Consider the following 11,133-nt stretch of genomic DNA (forward strand, 5'->3'; position numbering starts at 1 on the left):
TTATTCTCTACCCTTGCATCTGACTGATGAGATCATGCCCAAGATATTTTTTTAGTATTTTTAAAGAGAATCTAAAGCAAGTTAATAAAAATAAAAATGTGTCCAAACATGGAAAGATTGATTGATGGGGGAAAAACCTGGAGATGTTAAATGTCTCAGAAAAGACCTAATAGAAGAGGTGGCCATGAGCATTTAAAAATATAAACTAGGCAAAGAAGTGAAGAAGTGCTTGGAGAAATAAAACACAGAAACAAAATTGAATTAAGAAAAACATAACAGGGGCACCTGGGTGGCACAGTCGGTTGAGCGTCTGACTCTTGGTTTCGGCTCAGGTCATGATCTCAGGGTTGTGAAATCAAGCCCTGGGTCAGGTTCCATGCTCAGTGAGGAGTCTGCTTGAGATTCTCTCCCCCTCTCTGCCCCTCCCACTCATGATCTCTCTCTAAAATAAATAAATCTTTAAAAAAAAAAAGCAAACATAAAAAATAATAAAAAATAGGGATAGGTTAAATAGACAATGGAGATTAAGAAGTGTACTTGTGATGAGCACCAGGTGTTGTATGTAACTGTTTAATCACCAAAGTATACACCCGAAATTAATTTTACACTGTATGTTAACTAAATGGAATTTAAATAAAAACTTTAAAAAATAAATAGTATATTCACTAATAATAATAATAAATTGTGTTAAATATCAAAATTTAACTTTCCAAGGAAAGTTAGTCGCTGTCATGTCCACTGCCTACATATGGTAAATTGACTATCATCTAGTAAAGCTTTGCCCAATAGCAATGAAGAAATCACTACATAAGCAGAGCCCTTGAGTAGGAGAGAGGTGAAAGGGCAATATTATAACTTGTTCCTCTAGGAATCAGGTCCTGCTGACCTCTGATCTAGGTAGGTGTGATTAAATCTTAATATAGGCAACTCCCTAATCCAAAAAACTTATAAAGAAGGCTGTGAATAGATATTCATTCTAAAACCACATTCATACTAGGAGATAACTATTGAACTCAAAATAAATGTGTATTCATAAAGTAAAACACAATTTTTCTCAGGAAATTATCCCTCATTCTCACCCAAAAATTGCTTTGTCTTAGCCTTGCCAACTGCAGCAGCTAAAACAAGAAGTAAATTCTATCCTGGCCTCACTCGTCCAAAATCAATGTGAAATATGGGAATAAAACATTAGAATTAGTGTAAGAAGATCTGGGCACCAATCATGATCCCATCATTTATCAGCTTTATGGCCTTGGGCAACTTGCTTCTCTTGATCTGCTTTCCCAATGGGAATGCTCTTGACTAATAACTGTCCTTCCTAAATCATGTATTGCTATGAGGATCAGATGAAATGATGCCCTGTAAAAGGGACTGCAGACCAAAAGAGTCAAGGAGGTTGCCCAGGGGTGCCTGAGATGACTCTGAAAGAACAGACAGGAGAAACATGGTAAGAGTTCACTTCAGGGAGAGGGAGCATGGATGCAAGATAGATAACTGGGTTTCCAGAGAGCCATCAGTGGTTACGTCAATATGTCTGCAAGACCCAAACTTTTAGGGAAGATGGGGCTGGAGAAGAGCTGGATCAAGAAGGACCTTGTGTGCCAGGCTGAAGAGCTTACATTTTAGCCTGGGGAAGGTCGGGCTTAAGTTTTACAGTTTCTCTCTTTCAAATCAGCAAGAGCAGGAGCTCCCCAACAACACATGGGCACATGTTTTTCTCATCATAGAGTAAGTTTACCATGGACAGAGAGTAGAGAAAGGATTACCAGTGTACTGCCTCTTTTAGAGAATTTTTGCTACTTTAGGAGAGCAAAACTTGCCACCCCAAAATGTGTATCTTTGGCATGTGGATTATTTGGGGCTGATTCTTTTTCCAGATTTTCTTCCAGAAAACTCGGGAAGAACCTTCCACCTTCCCACTAACTGGCTAAAAAATTTTAGATACAAGACCTCCTCCAGGAAGGGAGCTCTCACCACAGGTAACTATAGTATTATATGAACTAGGTGTGGACAAGGAGGAACTTAGCAAAGTTTGCTTATTAAAATTCCTCTCTGTGTCCCATTGTTTCTCTATGGCCCAGCAAATATTAGCTTATCAAACATTTACTTTTTTTCATCTTCCTGTGAATTATCTTCCTTCCTTTTGAAGTCCCAAACCTGTACTCCCTTCTCCTTTGCTCTGGGTGACGTATATGCCACATTTTGCCTGACTATCTTTGGGATCTCTCATGTTTATGTGGATTCACTATACATAAGCAATTAAATTTTATTTTCTTCTGTTAATCTGTCTCATGTCAGTTTAATTCTTAAACCAGCCAAAAGAATCTTGAAGGATAAAATAAATATCTTCCTCCCCAACACTACCAAATCAACAAGGACCTGTTGATAACAAACTCACATCCATTAAGCCATGAAAATAGCTTTATTATATGAAAACTTCAATCACTTAAATGATCAAATAATCCTGAATTTCTGCAACGATCAATGGTCAAGGATCTCAGATAAAGCTTCAGTTCTCTTTCCCAAGGTCCTGTTAATTCAATATTCAGAAAATCACAGAACAATGATGCCCAGGCTTTTGAATTACTGACACCTCTCAAATTAAAAATCCTTTTGTGGAACACCTTCCACACAGCAGGCACTGAGATACAGACTTTCACATATAATGTCCCTTTTACTTCTCCTGAAGACATGGCTTCTTCTTTAAATTTAATATCATAAAAATCAGTAATAGTCTGAGAATTTCGTAAAACCTTTGAGATCATTAGCATATCCCTATAGGGGTTTTTCCCCCAAAATGAGAGTCATTAGGCTAGAGAGAGAAGGAGAAGGGCCTTTATCAGGGGCTGTAGCATTATCTACCTTACTACCCCTAACCTTTGAACTCTTGTTTTGAAATCATTCCCAAATCCTCATCCAAGCTGATACTGTTTTCTTTCCTTCTTTTCATTAAATTCCAATAGAAATGGCAAGTTTTCAAGTTTTCACTTGAAAAAAACACACAACAAAAAAGTGAACAGGGCGCCTGGGTGGCTCAGTCGATTAAGTGTATGACTCTTGACCTCAACTCAGGTCATGATCTCAGGGTTGTGAGGCTGAGCCCTGCATTGGGCTCTAATTCAGCATGGAGTCTGCTTGAGATTCTCTCTCTCCCTTTCCTTCTGCCCCCTCCTCCCTCTCTCTCTCAAATAAAGAAATAAAATCTTTTTTTAAAAAGTGAACAATTTTAGTTAGTGATAAGCGTAAAGAAGGAAGGCACAGCACTTCTGGGAAGGCCTCTCTGAGGGGAGGACATTTGGACAGAGACCTGAATCTCAGTGATGTGAGGGCACCAGCCCTGAAGAGATGCAGAGAGAGCATTCCAGGCAGAGGGAAAAGCAGATGTAAAATCCCAAAGTCTAGAACAAGTCTGGTGCATTCCAGGTCCCAGGGAGGGGGAGAGTGAACATCAGATAGAAGGTAAGAGAACTGGGGCGCCTGGGTGGCTCAGTCGTTAAGCGTCTGCCTTCGGCTCAGGTCATGATCCCGGGGTCCTGGGATCGAGCCCCGCATCAGGCTCTCTGCTCAGTGGAGAGTCTGCTTCTCCTTCTCCCTCTCCCTCTGCTGTTCCCCCTGCTTGTTCTCTCTCTCTCTCTCAAATAAATAAAATCTAAAAAAATTAAAAAAAAAAAAAGGTAAGAGAACTGGTAGGGACCAGATTACAAAAGACCTTATAGGACATGATTTAAAAGATTACTTTTTTAATCTTTTTATTTGGAAATAATTTCAAACTTACATAAAGGTGAAAATATAATAGTACAAAGACGACTTATATGCCTTTTATCCAGATTTGTCTATTGTTAACATTTTATCCCATTTCCTTTATCACTTGTGGTGTGTGTGTGTGTGTGTGTATATAATTTTTTTAACCATTTGAAAGTTGCATGCATCATGGCCCTTTGCCCCTAAACACTTCAATGTGTATTTCATAAGAATGGGAATATTCTCTTATATAACCACTGTATGGTAAGCAACTTCAGTAAATTTAGCATTAATACAATAATTTTAACTAACCTCCCATCCGTGATCCAATTTTATCTATTTACCTAACAACGTCCTTTACAGCCTTTTTTCCCTCCAGTATAGAATCCTGTCTAGAATCAGGTATTTCATTAGTTGTCATGTCCCAAATAATACATTACTCATTTTGGGTTTCTATGATGTTTCCTTAGTTACTTGGTTCAGGAAATGGATCCCAGCCAGAACACTACCTAAGTGATATTGTGTCCTTCCCAAGTTAGCACATCTAGAGGAACTCAATGTCCATCTGCCCTTTACTGGTAATGTTAATTTTAAATATTTATTTATTTATTTTAGCGGGGAGGGGCAAAAGGACAGAGAGAGAGAGAATTGCAAGCAAACTCCCCATGGCAGTGTAGAGCCCAATGAGGGACTCGATCTCAAGACCCTGAGATCATGCCCCAAACCAAAATCAAGAGTTGGGCACTTACCCAACTGAGCCACCCAGGCGCCCCCCTGATAATGTTAATTTTAATTACCTAGTCAAGGTGTTATCTGATTTCTCCACTATAAAGTTACAATATTTTTTTCTTACAACCAAGAGATTGGAATGAAGAGGAAAAGCTGGCTAAGAAGATTGAGAACAAATGGACAAAGATATAGAAGTAGACCAAGGGTCCAATATCCTAAAGTCAAGTCAAGAAAGTGTTTGAAGAAGGAGCACAATTTATTTGATACTAATTTTATATTACACATTTAGTGATACTTAATATTTTTATGCATTATGGAAATAGAACCTTATAGTTCACACTTCATACTTTTCAATGAGCTTCCAGACACCATGTCTCTTTAGGCACACTGAATTGAGTAAGAACAAAATTGGAAAACAGTAAAAATCAAAGAGTTATAGCCTCTGTTCCTATACCATATGGAAGTGACTGACAAACCCAGACTTACATGAATCCAAATCCATAATGTGAACAGTCCCGAAACTGAAACACATATCCTTAAGAAGATCAGCATTTCTTGGAAACAATAGAGGAACATTATGGTTACAAATGTGGACTTAACAACAACAAGTAAAATAAACGTTTATCTAGTACATCCTAAATGCCAGGCAAGGTCCTAAAGCTATAGCAGAGAACAAAACAAAATAGCTAACCCTGCTTACGTAATTACCTTCTGGGGGGTCTAAGAGACGTGCGCTTGCATCCTAGTTCTGTCCTGTGACCTTAAGCAATCAACTTCTTGCAAACTTGCTTTTCTTTTATAATGAGGTTGCTAACTTCTACCTCATACTTCTAACTGAATATGGCAGAGTGAATTCAAAGGTTTACCTCTATGTCACTCCTAAAACTCTGCTAAAATTTCTCTAAGGGAGAGAGGAAAGGTATAAACCAACAAAGACAAAGAGAATGGCAGAACATAAAGCAGTAATAAAATTTTGAAAACCAGAAAACAGATGAACAAATGATAATCAATTTAGTAAATCAGAAAGCACTGAAACCCAAGTCAACAAGAGAAGTCCAAGAAATGGATTGATTCACATTGTAGTGCAGTTTAGGAGTCTGCAAATCTTTTTATGTAAAGGCCCAGATTTAAGCTTTGCAGATCATGGGGTCTCTGTCACAATTAGTCAAGTCTTCTTCGTAAAGCAAAAGCAGCAATAGGGCAATACACAGCTAGTGTCATGGCCATGTTCCAGCAAAGCTTCATTTATGAAAAAGAGACAGGGATTGAGGGAGAAAGGATTGTGATTTGGCAAGCAGACCAGATTGCTAAAGTCTGGTATAACACCTCAGGGATGAAGGCATCAGATCCCTCCAAAGGCAGCAGAGCAATGGTTCTGAAAATCAGAGTGAGAATGTGTAAAAGAGGGAGATAGGACCCCAGAACCCCTTTCCCACCAACTTCAGCCAGATGAAAGCCCCTCCCACACCCTGCCAGAAGACTAGAGAATTATTGTCTGGGAAACTGAATTCAGTACCCAATTCTGGGCTTGGGTACATATGAAGGTGGGTGTGAGATGTCTTACTAAAAACAAGAGATTAAAAAAAATCTCAAACCCTAGTCCCCACTCAGCTGGCAGGGCCTGGCAAGCAGGCTTGGGCTCTTTCCACAGAAAACTGGTAGATTTCTCTCTGGAGAAACTGATCAATCCTAGAGAAAAGATCTAAAGAGGCTGAGAGTTGGTGGTCACCCAACAGAATCCAGACAGAACTTCCTAGAGTAAGGCTCACTGGTTTAGCCTCCTCCACCCAAATACAATTAACAGTCTGTTTTTTACTGCTTCTATCTTAAAAAATCATCCTTTGTCACTAAAGACAGGAATCAAAATGAACATATAGGAATACTTTTTTTAAAGAAAGAAAGAAAAACTCAGAGGAACAGAGCAGGTAGCTAAGAAAGCTTCAAAATATAATAATTAATTCTCCTCAGAAGAGAAGATATTGCATCCATGAATTAAAAATAGGAGGCCAAAAAAACAAAGCACTGTCAGAGAACACAAGAACGCCCCTGGGAATTAAAAATACAATGGCAGAGATGAAGAATTCACAAGAAGCACTGTAAAATAAAGTAGAGAAAGTCTCCCAGAGACTAGAACAAGAAAACAAGAAAGAAAAAAAATAAGAAAATCAGTGGATCAATCGGGAAGTCTAACATCTAAATAAGAATCATTCCAATCAGAGAGAACAGAGAAAATACGCTGTATTCTATAACTTTGTATTTTTATAAAATGATTTTTTTTTAAAGCAAAGAGAGAATACAATTTCAATTTATAACCCCAGGAATTTGTCCGTTGAGAAAAGCCTGTAGACAAACCAGAAAGGATCATTCACATTCCACTTAACATTTCTCTCCAACACATATTTAGGCTCATTATTCAAACCAGTAAAGGACAAACAAATTAGTTTTCTCTTTTCTAAGCCATGCAAATCAGTTTCAATAATCTAATCTAATTCTTATGTACATCCCCTACTGTTTTTATCAAAGAATTTCATCAAGGCTTGTCACCCCAACTTTCATCTGTGCCTGAGCATCCCTAGAATTCAGGCTCTCCACACAGAATCCTCCAATTTTCTGGCAGGTGTGGGAAGGGCTCTACCGACTGCAGGAGAGAGGGATCTGGGGGCCCAGGTGTCTCTTTTAGACACTTTCAACCAATCATCCTGTTTCTAAATCCTCTACTCACCACTTTCAGAAGTATCTAGTGCCCTCAGCCCATACACCTTTTATTTGAATTAGATGTGCCTTTTATTTGATTTAAACATTAGGCATTTGTGCACAAATGACAAATCCCTTCAACTGATTAATTTCCAAAAGGTTCCCCCAAAAATTCCTAGATGCAGATGCAAAAGAGCTTATACAAAACTAGCTTCTTTGTACAAAGGGGAAATGCACTTATTTTCTCTCTTACAGACACACAGAGATATGGCAGCCTCAGTTTTTCAACTTTAGCCAACATCAAGAGCAAGTATAGACTCATGAGAGTCCACTACTCTAGTTTACCCTTGAAATTGTCACAGACCTTTAGATACTTCCACATACTTTCCAAAGAGTCCTCAAAACAAACCTTGGCTTTCAGTCTCTAAACTGGAGACGGAAGTCCAACCAGGTCCTCCAGGTTCTCCCCCTACAGACAGTTTCTGGCATCTAAACCTGGTTGCTTAGAATGTGAGACTTTGTTTTTTAAAAAGAAAAAGAAGAACTCTTTTAATCATTTAGTCAGTTTTCACCCAGCAGTCATTTTAAAAGAAGAGGTTCTCTTAGTTTTTAATTTTAAAATAGTAAAGACATTTAACCAAGGCAGAAGGACAGGTCAATGGCGATCAGACTTTAACACATGAGCTCTGAAATTGAACACACCTGACACTCATTAAAAACTCAAGGGTCAGCAGTTGCAGCATCAAAACATGAGAATCAGGGAGATGCAGAAGTTCTTAAAGCTACACTGGCTTTGACATTCTTTGGCCCAGAAATGCTTCTTCATTACTTTGCATGCTTGTGAGGTGAGTACACTTTTTTTTTTTTTCCTGAGACCAAGACAAAGAGCAAAGATGATTTTATCAGCAGCCAGAAAGGCAAATATTCAATGGCACAGGGAGTGATGTGAATAATACCTTGCTAACCCCACAGTTGAGAAAGATGACTGGTCCGAATAAACCAAGTCTAATGACCCTGTGGCAGAAATGGGTGTCCCAAATGCCTAGAAATAAGAGAATTTTCAATAAAGACAAAGAGGTCATACATAAAGATTCATCTAGATTGCCTGTTATCTCCTAAGGAGAAGAATTGCCCTATCATTTTTTAAAGTATAATTAACATACAGAGTCCATCCACAGATGGATAGAGAAGATGTGACGTGTGTGTGTGTGTGTGTATCCACACATATACACAATGGACTATTATTCAGCCATTAAAAAAAGAATGAAATTATCCCATTTGCAACAACATAGATGGATCTAGAGAGTATAATGCTAAGTAAGTCAGTCAGAGAAAGACAAATACCATTGATCTCACTCATATGTGGAATTTAAGAAATACAAAAATGAACAAAGAAAGAAGAGATAAAAAAACAAACTTAACTATTGAGAACAAACTGGTAGTTGCCAGACGGGAGGTGGGTGGGGGAATGGGTAAAATAGATGAAGGGGATGAGCAATGAGTAATGTATAGAATTGTTGAATCATTATATTGTACACCTAAAAGAATTTACCCATCTTTGATAGTAGATCAAAAACAAAAACAACAAATTCTAATTTTTCCTCTACTAATGAAGGCATTGGAAGAGCTGCTTTAAAAACAAAACCAGATTTAATCTATAATTGGAGTGAGTAATATAAAATCTTCACTACCAGATGATAAGATTCACCCTGAGAGCTGAACAAGTCAAATCTGCATTCTTGGGGCCCATGAGATGCATATCTCAGATAACACAAGATAAATGACTCCCAGAGTTGGGTGATCTTGTTGGGACCTGTAACTGTCCCATGGATCTATGGTAGATCCATAGTAACTGTGCAAGGAAAACTCAGAAATAATGGTCAGCTTTTAAAAAGTAGTTTTATTTGTAATTTTATATTTATATCTCAGAAAAACCAGTGTCTCAATAAAAGATATAGCTAATATTTAAAGAAAAAACCTCAATGTTTCAATTAGTCTGTTTATAATGCTCAGTGATGGAAAATAATAGTTATCCACATAATTAATGTAACTGCAAGGATCTTACATATCTGTTAATAATATCCGCATTTAGGGAGTTATCAACTTGTAGAAAAGGGGCTCAAGGCATCATCTATCTTGCAGAATAGAGTGAGATACAGTGATTGTGTGCATGCACATGTGAGTGCACACACTTTATCTTTGGGTTTCAAGGTGCTTAGATAAAAGCAAGGTAAGATATCTGTTTTGCTGCCCCACACTTCTATGACTTAATTCCACTTTCTGCTTAAAGTACTTCACATATAAAGCTTCACATCATAACTAATACCATACACAGCTTTATCTGAATGTCAATTATGCATTAAGAACTATCTAAACACTGGAAATATAGTGGTTAAGAAGAGAGAAAAAGTCCCTGACCTCATCTTTAAAAATTGAGGCCATGCTTTACTCATTATAACATCCATCAAAGCATCTCGCATGGTACCTCAGATATATATAATAGATGCCAAAGAAATGATTGTGAAATTGAATTGAATTTTTATTAGAGGTTCATTTCTAAATGAAGTTCATTTGTAGTGATGCTATTTGTAAACGGCTATTTGGGTGCAGTTATTGTATCAATCAAATTGAATTGATCAAAACTCACTCACAGTTTTTCACAAACACACAATGCATCAGCACCGAGACTAAGTTGGTTAGTACGAATCAGTGCAATTGTTTGTTAGACTCTAAAACATTAATACCTAATGACAGCTGTTTTAATCTTAATGTCTCTTAACATTTCCATTTCGGAGTCATTACAATTAAAAATACTTTTATATTTATCCATAGATATTTGAATTCTTCCTTTTAAGTTAAAGATAAATTATTAAAAACTTCCATATAGTATAATTCAGTAAGACTTGTTTTTTCATCCAAAGCTGGCTTACAATGAGTATACAGTTTTTTTCCTCAATCACTAATATTTTCCTCAATCCCAAATCAGCCAAAATTTGCCAAGCTGTGGGCAACTCCAAGGCAGGGGCTATTACCTCAAAATGTCCAGTACAACACCTAACATAAAGCAAAATCCCCATTCTAGATATTGCTGTGAAATTATGTTTTAGATGTGTGATTAACATTAACAGTCAGTAGACTTTGAATAAAGAAGGTTTTCCTCCCTCCCAAAATGTGGGTGGGCCTCATCCAATCAGCTGAAGGCTTTAAGAGCAAACACTGAGTTTTCTTAAAGAAGAAGGAATTCTGTCTCAAGACTATAACATAAAAACCCTGCTTTAGTTTCCAGGATGCTGCCCTGTGGAATTTAAACTCAGGACTGAAACATCAACACACCCTGAGTCTCCAGCTTGCCAGCCTGCCCTACAAATTTCAGATTTGCGAGCCCCACAATTGCATGAACCAGTTCATTAAAATAATCTGTGTGTGTGTGTGTGTGTGTGTGTATCCTATTGGTTCTATTTCTCTAGAGAACCCCAAGCCATAGACCTCCTCATTCACCCATACCCTTCCCCAAAATTAATCAAGTCATCTCTGGTTACTGCTATTTTGGGCTTCCAAGTCTAGTTGTGAGCACAATTTTTAAAATACCCCTTCCTGGGTTAAGTACATCTTTGACCTGCTCTATATACTCCCCAAAGTCTCCAGCAGCCTTGACCAGCCTTCTGTCCTCCTGAGTGACTGGGAATGGAAAATCATTTATTACCTCCTGACTCCTAGTCACCACAGTATGGCCTGCCTAGGGCCTTCACGTTCTGGCTGGAAGTATTTATTTGGTTGCTGACAGCCTCTTATATAGTCCACACTGAGCAACTGGGGTACTAGAAGTCTGTTGGAAAAGTGAGTGGAGATGTTTCAAGGAGGGGCTGGGGGATTACACAGAAACCAGGCAGAGTGAGGGTCATCACTGTGAGCTTCACCTGCTCCCCCACTGTGTCCAGGGATGTCTGTCATGAAGGAAAGAACTGTGGC

Source organism: Phoca vitulina, unplaced genomic scaffold (assembly GCF_004348235.1).
Source record: "Phoca vitulina isolate PV1807 unplaced genomic scaffold, GSC_HSeal_1.0 scaffold11, whole genome shotgun sequence".
NCBI lineage: Eukaryota > Metazoa > Chordata > Mammalia > Carnivora > Phocidae > Phoca > Phoca vitulina.